Here is a 16,157-nt window from a genome sequence, read left to right as displayed (position 1 = left end):
TACCCTAATGGGCCAAATTCGGCCCATGGCAAGAGTCGGCCCATTTCTGGCCTGTTAACCCGTTGCGCCGTTTCCAGCCCGTCCTATATTCTGGACCATTAACGACCCGTTATGCCTGTGACAGAATTAAGCCTTTGCTGTCCTACGGCCTGTTAACGGCCTATTACTGTGCTGGGCCGATACCAATTATGCCCGATTACGGCCCATGTAGACCCATTTATCTGATGGCCCGAGGCCCACCGATTACAGGCCCATTTATTGACGGCCCGTAGGAGACCCATGGATCCTACGGCCCGTATATAGCCCATGGTAGTTGCGGCCACTAGCAAACCAGGGAAAAAGAAGACTAGGAAATAAATAAGGCCGAAACTAATGCTAGGCTATTAAGGCGATTGCACAGATTACATCCACTCGGCATCAAAGATCGCCACCAGTGCAAATATAGGGAACACCTTACACTATACAAAAATGGCTTGCTGTTTTCTTCAGCCGGTGGCTGCACATTAAGAATAAATTTTGTATCGCACCAAAACAAATTACAACTATATAACAAAAGGAAGGTTGGCATAAAACTTAACAGTCTAGCAGATAAATGCATCACCAGAAGTTCAGTAGCTCAGTTTATTTGACCTGACTGTTACATTTTCATGCTGTATTGTCCGATGGAGCACCATAACCCTCGCCTTCATTTCCCCTAGGCTCCTGAACATAGAAAATGTCTGATAGTCTGGTTTCAAAACCATGCATATCTTGACGACATTAAGCAATGTTTCTCCTTGTTTCACAAAGGGTCTCTGTTAGGGAATGGACTTGTGTCTGGAGTGCAGATACAACATTGCTTTGAGCCTGCATATCTTGATCATGAGGCAGTTTGGATGATATTGCCTTAACAACCAACCCAATATTATGCAGGAACGTGCTTTTGGCACTGTTAGTGGACAGGTACTGACCCACTGCAGCAAGAGCTGACATTGTGGTTATAGTTGCCTCGCCACCTTCAGAAGGTGGCGGTTCCACCATTTTTTCCATAGCTCGCTGAAAAGTTGAGGTTTTACATTAGTAGTACCAGAACAGAAGATATTAAGGAGGCAACAAAACCAAACAAAATAGCTTTGGTCTATATATAGAACTTATTCTGGTGAACCCATGTAAAATATTAGTTGCATTTTATTGCAAAGTACATAATAAAACCAGGTTCCAAACATATGACCATGTACCATCGCTAATGTATTGTCTATTTCTTCACATTGTATTGAGGGCTAAGGATAAAGAGACGAAGTTTATAATACGGTAAGCATAGTATGACATCATTCATATCACAAAACAACCGAGAACAGAAAAACAGGCAATTATAACGTTGTGTGGGCAAGTCCAGCACGGAACTAGATTACGGGTCAAGATCAAAGGAACATCACTCCTCTCTCTTAAACCTTGTAAGGTGCAATGATACGCTAAGACAATTGGGTATAAAATTGAAAAGAGTAATAGACATTGGCTTCAAACCATGCAGTTCAAGGCACAAGTCAGAGTAAGTAGTAGTTGAAAGGCATGAGGATTAAGGACTTACAACAGCGGCTTTGACTGGTGTAGTCATGCCCTTCTTCTTGCTGGTGTGACAGTCCTTGAAGATTTCCACAGCATTTGGTTCAGGTACTTTTTGGTCCTTGAGGGCTTTCCTCTGCATTTCGAACAAGTCAATATAGATCTGATAATATGGTACAGCGAAAAGAGTGAAACAGCAGCTAATTACAAGAGCCTCACAGTGTGCAATATAGCTACGAGATCCTGTCGTCTGTTGGAATTTCACTTTCGTACGGTTGGCCTTGTTCTTTGAATAGTTCACCTACAAGAAGATAGATTTGTGTGGCACATGCGTAAATAGGACTTCAACATGTGATCTGATCACATATATATATAATGTACATAATACTTCGGATTAGACCAATGTTTAACAAGGCCCCTCCAGTCTTCATCCGATATATTTTCCACTGGAGATGTTTGGGAAAGTTCATTGTTAGCCTTGCCTTCAAAGTGAGTTTTCCTCAAGTTATACCGATACTGTCGCAGAGCAGACTTGAAAACATGGGTGCAAGCTTGTCTGGTTGCATCATCTTGGCTATCCAACTTGAACCTCATCTGTTGAAAATTATGGGAGTCTCATTATCAGCAACCTAGAAAGTATGGGACAGAGCAAGACGATATTACTACTTTCCATACATAACCATACTTACAGATAAATGGTCGAGGAAGGTGTTGAACTGGGTTTTGTCTTTGTCATTCCTATGCTGAATCCATGTTGGGAGGATACGTACATGACACCTAACGGCAACCGCTGCCTCTGATACTAACTTGGCTGACTCTGTAGCATCACGTGGCCATTTTAAACCTGCCTCAAAATGGATCTCCATTCTTACTCCTCTAGATTTAGTTAACCTATCGAGCATTATCCCTGATGTTTGTTTCCTCTTGTGCCTAGGTGCTAGTCCAACAACGAACATAGGAAGTGTTAGTGTACATCAAACTGTGAGACTACATATAAAGAAGCATGCTACTGTAACTTGACTCCAACAACTACCTTCTTGCTGTTGAAGCTCACAAGGTTCATCTGATATTGCCAACTCGTCTTGTATCAAGAGTGCTTGGGAAGTAGTGTCAGGTGGCAAGGGAGCTTGGGAACGTGCTGCTAGCTCAGTTGATGCACAAGTAAGTCGTGCAGCTAGTAGTACTGTGGTAGGTGTTGCAAGAACTAGGGTTGTCTCTGCTTGTTTGGTGGCAGCTATTTGTTTCTGTTTGGCTTTTTTTGCAACTCGTGTAGCATGGGATGCCGTGTTTGTAGAATTTTTCGTTGGACTTTAACCTTCTATTGCACCATCAGTACCAGCAGAATCTGCAGGATTCATCCGCTTCTCATTCCCTGCCATTCTGTGTTTCTTCCTCTTTCTCTGTACCATGTTAAGTCAAGCCGACAAGAAAAACGAATAACAATTTAGTTCTTCAGAATAAATTGATGCGTGATGCAGAAGAACTAAACTTTGATGTTAGACAGCCACATGATAGGAGGATGTAATATGTATGAAAAACAGGATGGAGGAGATAACCAGAACTATGATGTGTAAACTAAGAAGAAGACATTTCACCAAATTAGAAGCAATGCAATGGAAGGTAGACACCATATGAAAGATGCTACAAATATCGCTCTGCCAAGTTAACAGTGTCTCATTATAAATGGCGTTTAAACAAATGTGAAGCAGTACAAGAAATAAATCATATGCAAGATGCAAACAACATCACACTACCATGTTAGAGGTCTCTCGTCATTAGTGCCATTGCATATTCACAGCATTGCATATTCACAACTTATGATGTGTAAACTAAGGAGAAGGCATTTCAACAAATTAGAAGCAATGAAAGCTAGACACCATATGAAAGATGCAACGAATATCACTCTACCAAGTTAAAACTGTCTCGTCATAAGTGCCATTTCAACAAATTAGTAGTACAAGCTAGAAAAGAATGTGAGATGTAACCTATATCACACTCCGAAGTCAAATGTGTCTTATGATAAGTGATTGTTGCAGGTTACACAACAGTAGTAATTTGATGTAAGAACATGGTCTGATAGACAGATATTGTATGTTCTAGAAACAGGAACACGTGTCTTATTCAAGTATTATGTGTAAAGTGAGCAGATGGAATTCAACAAAATTAGAACCAATACAAGCTAGACATAACACATAACATGCAACCACATATAACAATGCCAAGTTAGAGGGAGCATCGGTGATGCTGCACTAGGGGAGACGTGCTCATCATAAACACAGCTTTGTTGAGTGTCTATGCATGTGTTGTCTTGGAAATCATCTTGGGGGTGTGGAGGAGTAGAAACTGTAGAGGCCCTCCGTTCGGAAGGAGCACCTTTATCCGCTGCCTTGCTAACTTCCTTCCACTTTATTGATTTTGAATTGTCAAGTAAAACCGACAAGAAAAAGCAATAAAATTCTCTCTTCAGAACTCATTCATGCATGATACTGACAATCACTACTTTGATGTAAGGCAAACACATGATACCAGGATGGAATATGCACAAACAGGACGGCATGGCATGTTCACAACTGTTTGTGTAAACTAAGCAGAAACCATTTCAGCAAATAAGAAGCAATGCAAGCTAGACACCACATGAAAGATGCAACCAATATGACTCTGCCAAGTTAAAAGCGTCCCATCATAAATGGAATTTCAACAAATTAGAAGCAACGCATGCTATAAATCATATGAAAGATGCAACTAATATCGCACTGCATATACTAAAGGTGTCTCGTCATGTTGATTGATGCGGGATACAAAAAAACAATAGTTTTATGTAAGGACATGCTTAATAGACAGATGTACTATGTATTAAATATAGGAAGGCATGTCACATTAACATGTATAATGTATAAGCTAAGCAGACTAGCACATGCAGTTTAACCAGATTGGAAGAATTACAATCTAGACACCATATGCAACATGCAACCACATATCACGCTGCCAAGTTAGAGCAAGCACCTGCGATGCTAGTGTAGGGGAAATGCTGTAATCAACTACAGAGCTACGTTCACTATCTTCATCTAGCATTTCTGTTTCTTGAGAATCATGTCGGGAGGCTGACGCTGCATTCTTTAAATGAGGAGTAGTCCCCTTGCCTGCCTGCCTTGTCATAAGTGATTGATGAGGGATACACAAGAACATTAGTTTGATGTAAGAACATGGTTAATACACAGATGTACTACTATGTACCAAAAACAGAAAGGCATGCCATATTCAAAGGTATAATGTGTAAGCTAAGCAGATGCAATTTAACCAAATTGGAAGCAATACAAGCTAGACATCCGGCTGGAGTGGTGAGCATGATCATCTAGGACCTGAGAGCCTGGTGGGAGGCGGGCTGCTTCGCCACCATCGCAGCTTTTTAGTTGGCTTCCAGGTGATGCCTATCTTTGCTGGGCTTGTCACTGGCTCGGCCAGTGCCCTGACTAGCTATTTGTCTTCTGGTGCTCACGGGATGGTGGTTCATGTAAAAAATATCTTTCCTTATCTTACCAACTTCGGCCTTTCGAATACAAGCTAGACACCATATGGAGCATGCAACCACATATGACACCGTGAAGTTAAAGCAAGCACCTGGGATGGTGGTTCATTGCGAGCGAGGTCATCAACTCCAGAGCTACGTTTACCGTCTCCATCTGCTGACACTGCACCCTTTATAGCGCTGTAACGTGTCTTGCCTACCCGCATACAAAGCTGGAGCGACTTCTCTCTTTTCTTTTTGGCTTCTCTCATGGCAGCAGAGTCTGAAATACCCTTGCATAAAAAGACAATAGTGAGAGTAAGGGTGAAGTGTGTGCAGAACTAGTGCACTGTAAAAGTAGCAGATAGTAGGTGGCTGAAAAATAAATGACAGGAGACATATGATAGCTCTACAACATTGCATGGCAAACAAAATTAGATTCTACTCTGTATGATTTTGTAATATATGAGCACAGGAAATGCAGGTACTCCTCCACCACACCACCACATGTGGTCATATATAAGATAACAGTCGACTGAAAATAAATAGGTCAGCCGATTTTTTTAATGAACCGTCCGATTTATAAGGAACGGGCAGATGGCCTTCATCTACCTCCCGCCAGTCACTGTTGATGATCTTTCTTGAACCGCCAGCGACCACCGGCCCAGACCCCTGCCTCCGCCGCCCCGCCCTCCCATCGACCTCACACCACCGCCGTGCTTGGCAGCGCCCCTAGGCCATCCCTTTAATCCCGGCCGACCTCCAGATCGGGTGCCAGTAGCTCTAGGCCGCACACGCCCCTAAGATAAACACCAAGGCGCTGCTTCCCCGGCTTAATAGGCGTACTAGCACCTATTACGCCAGGGAATGCTTCCGTTAATTGGGAATCAACTGGCCAGAAATTGAAATTTAGGGGGGCGACAGACCTCTAGCTAGGGTGAAATAGTATATGAGGAGAAACCTTGTGCATCGCGAGTTACTAGGAACATCTAGTATCAAGAAGAAGCGGACAACTAGTGTCTTCTGTGGGATGAATACCGTGCAAGCAGAGACGTAAGATTTGCACGAATAAGGGAAGAGGAGTACCTTTTTCGGTTGCCGGTGTGGTCACCTCCACATGTCGCGCCGATCTTCTTCTTTTTACCAGGGAAACCAATGTTCTGGAGGGTGCAGGCTTGGACAAATCCATGGCCAAATTGTTGATTGTGTTGCCGTGGCCGTATGTCGGCGGAGGGGAAGCGGATCCGAGGCGACGAAGGACAGCGTAGCAGGAACAACTCCGGTGTGGTGGAGGGTGGCGAAGTTGGAGCGGCAGCGGTGAGGCGCAGGACGACGTGGTTGAACTGGCTCAGGTACGGACGGCTCGGCCTCGGCTTCAACAACTAGCCGTGTAGGGCGTTGCGGTTGAGGTTGCGGTGGACGACGATGTCAGGGTATCGGCTCCGGCGTGATGGAGGAGGGCGGCGGTTGATGGGTGGGATGGGTGATACGTCTCCAACGTATCTATAATTTATGAAGTATTCATGCTATTATATTATCCATCTTGGATGTTTATTGGGCTTTACTATGCACTTTTTTATTATTTTTGGGACTAACCTATTGACCCAGAGCCCAGTGCCAGTTCCTGTTTTTCCCTTGTTTCAGTGTTTCGAAGAAAAGGAATATCAAACGGAGTCGAAACGGAATGAAATCTTCTGGAGAAGTTATTTTTGGAAGGAAAGCAACCCGGGAGACTTGGAGTCCATGTCAAGGAAGCAACGAGGAAGCCACGAGGCAGGGGGCGCGCCCTCCCTCCCAGGGCGTGCCCTCCACCCTCATGGGCCCCTCGTGGCTCCCCTGACGTACTTCTTCCGCCTATATATCTCCATATACCCTAAAAACTTCGGAGCAGAATAGATCGGGAGTTCCGCCGCCGCAAACCTCCAGAGCCATGAAAAACCAATCGGGACCCTGTTCCGGCACCCTGCCGGAGGGGGGATCCCTCACCGGTGGCCATCTTCATCATCCCGACGCTCTCCATGACGAGGAGGGAGTAGTTCACCCTCGGGGCTGAGGGTATGTACCAGTAGCTATGTGTTTGATCTCTCTCTCTCTCGTGTTCTTGATTTGGCACGATCTTGATGTATCGCGAGCTTTTCTATTATAGTTGGATCTTATGTTTCTTCTCCCCCTCTACTCTCTTGTAATGGATTGAGTTTCCCCTTTGAAGTTATCTTATCGGATTGAGTCTTTAAAGATTTGAGAACACTTGATGTATGTCTTGCCGTGCGTATCTGTGGTGACAATGGGATATCACGTGATTCACTTGATGTATGTTTTGGTGATCAACTTGCGGGTTCCGCCCATGAACCTATGCATAGGGGTTGGAACACGTTTTCGTCGTGATTCTCCGGTAGAAACTTTGGGGCACTCTTTGAGGTTCTATGTGTTGGTTGAATAGATTAATTGAGATTGTGTGATGCATATCGTATAATCATGCCCACGGATACTTGAGGTGACATTGGAGTATCTAGGTGACATTAGGGTTTTAGTTGATTTGTGTCTTAAGGTGTTATTCTAGTACGAACTCTAGGGCTGTTTGTGACACTTATAGGAATAGCCCAATGAATTGATTGGAAAGAATAACTTTGAGGTGGTTTCGTACCCTACCATAATCTCTTCGTTTGTTCTCCGCTATTAGTGACTTTGGAGTGACTCTTTGTTGCATGTTGAGGGATAGTTATATGATCCAATTATGTTATTATTGTTGAGAGAACTTGTACTAGTGAAAGTATGAACCCTAGGCCTTGTTTTCTAGCATTGCAATACCGTTTACGCTCACTTTTACCACTTGTTACCTTGCTGTTTTTATATTTTCAGATTACAAAAACCTATATATACCATCCATATTGCACTTGTATCACCATCTCTTCGCCGAACTAGTGCACCTATACAATTTACCATTGTATTGGGTGTGTTGGGGACACAAGAGACTCTTTGTTATTTGGTTGCAGGGTTGTTTGAGAGAGACCATCTTCATCCTACGCCTCCCACGGATTGATAAACCTTAGGTCATCCACTTGAGAGAAATTTGCTACTGTCCTACAAACCTCTGCACTTGGAGGCCCAACAACGTCTACAAGAAGAAGGTTGTGTAGTAGACATGAAGCTCTTTTCTGGAGCCGTTGCCGGGGAGGCTAGGTAAGCGGCACTCACACCCCGTCAACTAAGCTCTTTTCTGGTGCCGTTGCCGGGGATGTGAGTGCTTGAAGGTATATCTTTAGATCTTGCAATCGAATCTTCTAGTTTCTTGTTTTATCACTAGTTTAGTTTATAAAAGAAAATTACAAAAAATGGAATTGAGGGTGCCTCATATGCTTCATCTTTTTAATGTCTTCCGTGAAAATAAGGATTCCGATAATTGTGCTCAGTTGCTAGAGGAAGAATGCATTAAAATGTTTGGCACTAAATCTTTGAATGAGGAGCATGATTGCAATGTTGTTAGTATGAATTCTTTGAATACCTATGATGCTAATGATATGTAAAGCCACAAGCTTGGGGAAGCTATGTTTGATGAAGATGATATTTTTTTGTCCCCCAAGTTTTGGTGTGCAAATTTATTATGATGAAACCATGCCTCCTATCTATGATGATTATTGTGATGACACGTATGCTATAAAGAATAATGATAACCATGAAACTTGTCATCTTGATCTTAATTTTCAATCACATGATAGTTATTTTGTTGAGTTTGCTCCCACTATTCCGATTGAGAAGAATTTTGCTTATTTGGAGATTAGTAAAATTTATATGCAAGTAGATCATGAAAAGAATGCTTTAGGTGCTGGTTATATTGTTGAATTCATTCATGATGCTACTGAAAATTATTATGAGGGAGGAATATATGCTTGTAGGAATTGCAATAATATCAAGTTCCCCCTCTATGTGCTTAAAGTTTTGAAGTTATGCTTGTTTTGCCTTCCTATGCTAGTTGATTATTGTTCCCATAAGTTGTTTGCTCACAAAATCCCTATGCATAGGAAGTGGGTTAGGCTTAAATGTGCTAGTCATATTCTTCACGATGCTCCCGTTATGTTTCAATTCTTATATTTTATGTGAGCATCATTGCCATCATCATGCCTAGCTAAAAAGGCAATAAAGAAAAGCGCTTGTTGCGAGACAACCCAATATTTACCTTTACCATTTTTGTGTGTTCACATTATTATGCTACTGTAGTAATCATTTTTTATAGCTTTTGTTTCACTAAAGTGCCAAGTAAGACCTTTGGGATAACCTACGGTGATAGTTATTTGATCTTGCTGTGAAAAACAGAAACTTTGTGCGCATGAGATTAGTTTTCATAAATCACAGGAACGTGCTTTTTCAGTTGATTCTTTTTGAAGCAGATTAATAAACAAATTAGCTAGGACTTCCTAATTTGGTAGAATTTTTTAGGTTCCATAAGTATTTGCAAGTTACAGATTACTACAGACTGTTCTGTTTTTGACAGATTCTGTTTTCTATGTGTTGTTTGCTTATTTTGATGAATCTATGAGTAGTATCGGAGGGTATGAACCATAGAGAAGTTGGAATACAGTATATATTACACCAATATGAATTTGTAATGAGTTCACAACAGTACCTAAGTGGTGATTTATTTTCTTATACTAACGGAGCTTACGAGTTTTCTATTGAGTTTTGTGTTGTGAAGTTTTCAAGTTTTTGGTGAAGTTTCGATGGACTATGGAATAAGGAGTGGCAAGAGCCTAAGCTTGGGGATTCCCAAGGAACCACAAGGTAATATTCAATGACAACCAAGAGCCTAAGCTTGGGGATGCCCCGGAAGGCATCCCCTCTTTCGTCTTCGTTCATCGGTAACTTTACTTGGAGCTATATTTTTATTCACCACATGATATGTGTTTTGCTTGGAGCATCGTTTTATTTTGTTAGTTTTGCTTGCTGTTATTTAGATTGGTGTTTTGCATCTCTATTTTCAATAAAAATTTCAAGGATAGCCTTTACCATGCTTATTTTGCAAGTATACATGTTGCTGTTTCAAAACAGAAAGTTTACCGCTGTTGCAAAAATTCCCTAGAAAAGTCAGGATATAATAAAATGTTGAAACTTTTTGCATATTGAGATCTTATAAATTTACTACAGTGGGAATTTTCTTTCATAATTTTTGGAGCTAGGAAAGTATGATGAATCTTGCATTCTTTACAGACTGTACTGTTTTGGCAGATTGCTGTTATGTTTGCATTGTTTGCATATGTTTGCTTGTGTAATGATTCTATTTGAGGATAGGAGTATTAAATATGCAGAGACATTTAGTATGCAATGTTGAATAATAATTTTAGTGATTTTCTACAGTAGAGAATGATAAGGTTTTTGCATTGGTTTATACTAACTTATCTCACGAGTTCTTGTTGAGTTTGGTGTGGATGAAGCTTTCGAGATTTAGGAAACCGAGATATAAAAGGAATTAAGGAGACATAAAAGCTCAAGCTTGGGGATGCCCAAGGCATCCCAAGATAATATTTCAGGAAGTCTCAAGCATCTAAGCTTGGGGATGCCCCGGTAGGCATCCCACCATTCTTCTTCAACAATTATCGGTTAGTATCGTTTGAACCTAAGTTTTTGCTTCTTCACTTGATGTGTGCTATCCTTGAAATGTCATTTTATTTTGTTTTTCTTGCTGCTTGAATAAAATACATTAGATCTGAAATTCTTAAATGAGAGAGAGTCTTCACATAGCTACATAATTATTTAACTACTCATTGATCTTCATGTATATCTTTTTGGAGTAGTTTGTCATTTACTCGTGTGCTTCACTTATATGCTATGAGTAAATGGTTGAATGAATTGAATATCATAAATCTTAAATTATATTTGTTTCATATGCTTATCCCATGGGGAGTAATGACTTCACATATAAGAAGTAGAGGTGGTAAATTTATTGAAGGTTAGCAAACATTGTATTGGTCACTTGAACAATTCATGAAAGAATATCGAAGGAAGAGAGATTTCACATATAATATACTATCTTGGACATCTTTTGTAATTGTGAGCACTCATTAAAATATGACATGCTAAAAGGTTGATGTTGGACAAGGAAGACAACGTAATGGGTTATGTTTTCTTATATCCGAAATAAAGTATATTGTCATGGATCGCCCAACACGTTGAGCTTGCTTTTCCCCCTCATGCTAGCCAAATTCTTTGCACCAAGTAGAGATACTACTTGTGCTTCCAAACATCCCTTAAACCAGTATTGCCATGAGAGTACACCATACCTACCTATGGATTGAGTAAGATCCTTCAAGTAAGTTGTCATCGGTGCATGCAATAAAAATTGCTCTCTAAATATGTATGATCTTTTAGTGTGGAGAAAATAAGCTTTATACGATCTTGTGATATGGAAGAAATAAAAGCGACAGACAGCATAATAAAGGTCCCTATCACAAGTGGCAATATAAAGTGACGTTCCCTCGCATTAAGATTTTGTGCATCCAACTATAAAAGCGCATGGCAACCTCTGCTTCCCTCTGCGAAGGGCCTATCTTTTACTTTTATGCAAGAGTCATGGTGATCTTCACCTTTCCCATTTACATTTTATCCTTTAGCAAGCACATTGTGTTGGAAAGATTCTGATATATATATATATATATATATATATATATATATATATATATATATATCCAATTGGATGTAAGGCATCATGAGCTATTATTGTTGACATTACCCTTGAGGTAAAAGGTTGGGAGGCGAATATAAGCCCCTATCTTTCTCTGTGTCTGATTAAAACTTTGAACCCATAAATATCGCGTGAGTGTTAGTAATTGTGAAAGACTAAAAGATAGTTGAGTATGTGGAGTTTGCTAAATCAACGCTCTGACATAGACTCTTCCTGAAAATAAGATGAATTGTAATTGTTTGATGACTAATAACACAGTTTGTTAGTTTTCAAGAAATTTTATGATCTATACTTTAAAATGTGAATAGCTTGTTACTTGATCATGAGAAGCTTTATGAGATGAGCTACTGTTATGACATATAATGATGCTAGAAAAGGTGATTGAAATTATCATTGATCAAACTTGTACACCTGCTAGCATTCACACATCATAAATTCTTTCTTTTATCATTTACCTACTCGAGGACGAGCAGGAATTAAGCTTGGGGATGCTGATACGTCTCCAACGTATCTATAATTTATGAAGTATTCATGCTATTATATTATCCATCTTGGATGTTTATTGGGCACTATGCACTCTTATATTATTTTTGGGACTAACCTATTGACCCAGAGCCCAGTGCCAGTTCCTGTTTTTCCCTTGTTTTAGTGTTTCGAAGAAAAGGAATATCGAACGGAGTCGAAACGGAATGAAATCTTCTGGAGAAGTTATTTTTGGAAGGAAAGCAACCCGAGAGACTTGGAGTCCACGTCAAGGAAGCAACGAGGAAGGCACGAGGCAGGGGGGCACGCCTTCCCCCCCAGGGCGCGCCCTCCACCCTCGTGGGCCCCTCGTGGCTCCCCTGACGTACTTCTTCCGCCTATATATCTCCATATACCCTAAAAACTTCGGAGCAGAATAGATCGGGAGTACCGCCGCCGCAAACCTCCAGAGCCACGAAAAACCAATCGGGACCCTGTTACGGCACCCTGCCGGAGGGGGGATCCCTCATCGGTGGCCATCTTCATCATCCCGGCGCTCTCCATGACGAGGAGGGAGTAGTTCACCCTCGGGGCTGAGGATATGTACCAGTAGCTATGTGTTTGATCTCTCTCTCTCTCTCTCTCTCTCTCGTGTTCTTGATTTGGCACGATCTTGATGTATCGCGAGCTTTGCTATTATAGTTGGATCTTATGTTTCTTCTCCCCCTCTACTCTCTTGTAATGGATTGAGTTTCCCCTTTGAAGTTATCTTATCGGATTGAATCTTTAAAGATTTGAGAACACTTGATGTATGTCTTGCCGTGCGTATCTGTGGTGACAATGGGATATCACGTGATTCACTTGATGTATGTTTTGGTGATCAACTTGCGGGTTCCTCCCATGAACCTATGCATAGGGGTTGGCACACGTTTTCGTCGTGATTCTCCGGTAGAAACTTTGGGGCACTCTTTGAGGTTCTATGTGTTGGTTGAATAGATGAATTGAGGTTGTGTGATGCATATCGTATAATCATGCACACGGATACTTGAGGTGACATTGGAGTATCTAGGTGACATTAGGGTTTTGGTTGATTTGTGTCTTAAGGTGTTATTCTAGTACGAACTCTAGGGTTGTTTGTGACACTTATAGGAATAGCCCAATGGATTGATTGGAAAGAATAACTTTGAGGTGGTTTCGTACCCTACCATAATCTCTTCGTTTGTTCTTCGCTATTAGTGACTTTGGAGTGACTCTTTGTTGCATGTTGAGGGATAGTTATATGATCCAATTATGTTATTATTGTTGAGAGAACTTGCACTAGTGAAAGTATGAACCCTAGGCCTTGTTTCCTAGCATTGCAATACCGTTTACGCTCACTTTTACCACTTGTTACCTTGCTGTTTTTATATTTTCAGATTACAAAAACCTATATCTACCATCCATATTGCACTTGTATCACCATCTCTTGCCGAACTAGTGCACGTATACAATTTACCATTGTATTGCGTGTGTTGGGGACACAAGAGACTCTTTGTTATTTGGTTGCAGGGTTGTTTGAGAGAGACCATCTTCATCCTACGCCTCCCACGGATTGATAAACCTTAGGTCATCCACTTGAGGGAAATTTGCTACTGTCCTACGAACCTCTGCACTTGGAGGCGCAACAACGTCTACAAGAAGAAGGTTGTGTAGTAGACATCAATGGGGTGGCGGACGGAGGACGCCGAGGTTTCGTGGCTGGTGGAGAGGTAGTTTTCGCGCCCACAGAGTACGAATGGTGAATCAGACGGGTGGGGGGAACCATGTTTGGGTCTAGGACGCGCTTGTTTTTGGCTTTTTTGAACAGAAGATGGGACGCGCTTGTTTGAAATTTGGGGAAAGTATAAACTTTGCCCCCCTCTTAAATTTCGGACCTACTGCGGGTCGGGGGTAGGATGGTAATCCCAGGTGTCCCAAATAGTGGGCGGGAGCGATTTCGGCCGCGCGCATGTGTGCTTAGGCGGCCATTGTGTATGAATGTTTTTCGGATGCCGTTGCATGGCGTCTAGATGAAGCTACACACCTACCCCGGTTTAGACCTTTGGACGTCGGGCCGGTAGGTTTCACGGGTCGGAGTTATTATTAAAGTAATTTCCTTGTACTACCAAACATTGGTCTCACGCGGTTTCGGGTGAGTAGAGGCTCTTTTGGCGCTTCGTTCGAAATTTTGAAACACAAGCATTCACATTTAGAGTACTCTTGAACTATGAGGATTGACCTAAATAGACAATGTTATATTTGACCTTGTATGTTTGAAAACCTCATTAAATTATCCGCTTCTTTTTGAATTTTTGACACTTGAAAATCCTATAACTACGATTATTTTGGAATGGAGGAGCTAAATTTGAATCTATTTTGTACACGACTACATATACTATTATGTACAAAATCAGAGCAAAGATTGGTGCCCCCATAATTTAGGTATGGTTTACAAATGCCATGATATCAAATTCAAATAATTGAATGGACTTCTTGTTGAATTCGATTTTTTTAAACCACCTTAAGTTGAATTCAAATGTATGCTAGTTCATAGGTACCTATTTATAATGTCCATTGTGTAACTTTCGTATGTATAATGTGCTTTACACAAACAACATGAACTATACTCACATTTATATTTGATTGCTAAAGTGATGCATTGTCTGGAGTTCAAAGTACTAACTATGTGGATCAATTGTGTCGAATAATAACATCGACATGCTCAAATTCGATAGAATCTAGATGTCTGATGGATCAATGACCGCTCCTTACGCGAATTGCAAATATCATGATCCCATCCTAATATTTGGATACAATTTATATCTTTAATCAATGTGTAGAGCAGTCTTTTACGTGTAGTTTCACTCTCCATCGGTGGTCTCTCACACATGCTCACACACTCTCTCCCGAGGTGTCTTTCTCGCACAGATGCTCTAGATATAACCCTCCCTCTCTCGTATAACCATTTACAACTGTTTTCACTAACCTTTATCACAAGCACTCTTCCTCTCACAAACATACACACGACAATCCTCATTGACTCTTTCTATATACATGGACCTGCCTACGTGTCTCATGTACGCACATTATCTTTACGCCTGTCTCTCACGCATTGTCTCACACCTCTCTTCCTAATCGACGAGTATGATTCTAGCAGAGCATTCTGTAGGATGCCCGTTAAAGTTAGGTTCACTACAAGAAATATGTCAACTAGTGACCTTCTGTCAGTGAACCTAGAAGAATTGGTCACAGATCTATGACCATTTGAGACCAATTGGTCAAAAGCTGTTCGGGGGGCTCCAAACCCTAAACCATTGCGACCATTTTAGTCAGAAAGGTCGTAATTTCCTTACACGAAATGGTCATAAAGCAAACAACGCTAGTCTGCTGCCTTATTTCTAGTTGTTAACGACCAATATAGATGGTCATAGCCTTGTAAGTTGTGGTGGGTTGCGATGACTAGGCGCCATCTCATCAGTTTTGCCTATGTGTCATGTCCATGTGTCAATTTTTGCCCTAGGTTGTGAAGCAACCTATATTTCTGTTATTCCAAAAAATTCCAAAAAATTCTCATAAATTGTTTGGATCATATCTTCATCAAATATTTCAAAAACCTTCCTTGCCTAGTTCAAAAATAATTCAACAATATTCATTTTCCTATTCTGTTCAAAGCAGCACTTTGTGAAGGAAGTACCACTTTGGCATGTCCAAATAGTATCCATTTTCTACAGTGCTTTCCTATGCCCAAATAACCATCCTACACCAAATGCCAGCTCAATCCATTCATTATTTTGAGCCCAGCTTCAGCATTCGTATTTATGTCCAGTGTAGTACTTTGCAAAGCAAGTACCACCTAGGCTCCTCCTTTTGAGCTGAAAAATTGTGAAGATGGTCTTCTTAGTAACTGATCATCCTCAGCCAAAACTCACGCCCATTAGCCATGTACATTTCTCGTAC

This window comes from Triticum dicoccoides, chromosome 6A, assembly GCF_002162155.2.
Source record: "Triticum dicoccoides isolate Atlit2015 ecotype Zavitan chromosome 6A, WEW_v2.0, whole genome shotgun sequence".
Classification (NCBI taxonomy): Eukaryota; Viridiplantae; Streptophyta; class Magnoliopsida; order Poales; family Poaceae; genus Triticum; species Triticum dicoccoides.
This window is presented reverse-complemented; position numbering follows the sequence as displayed.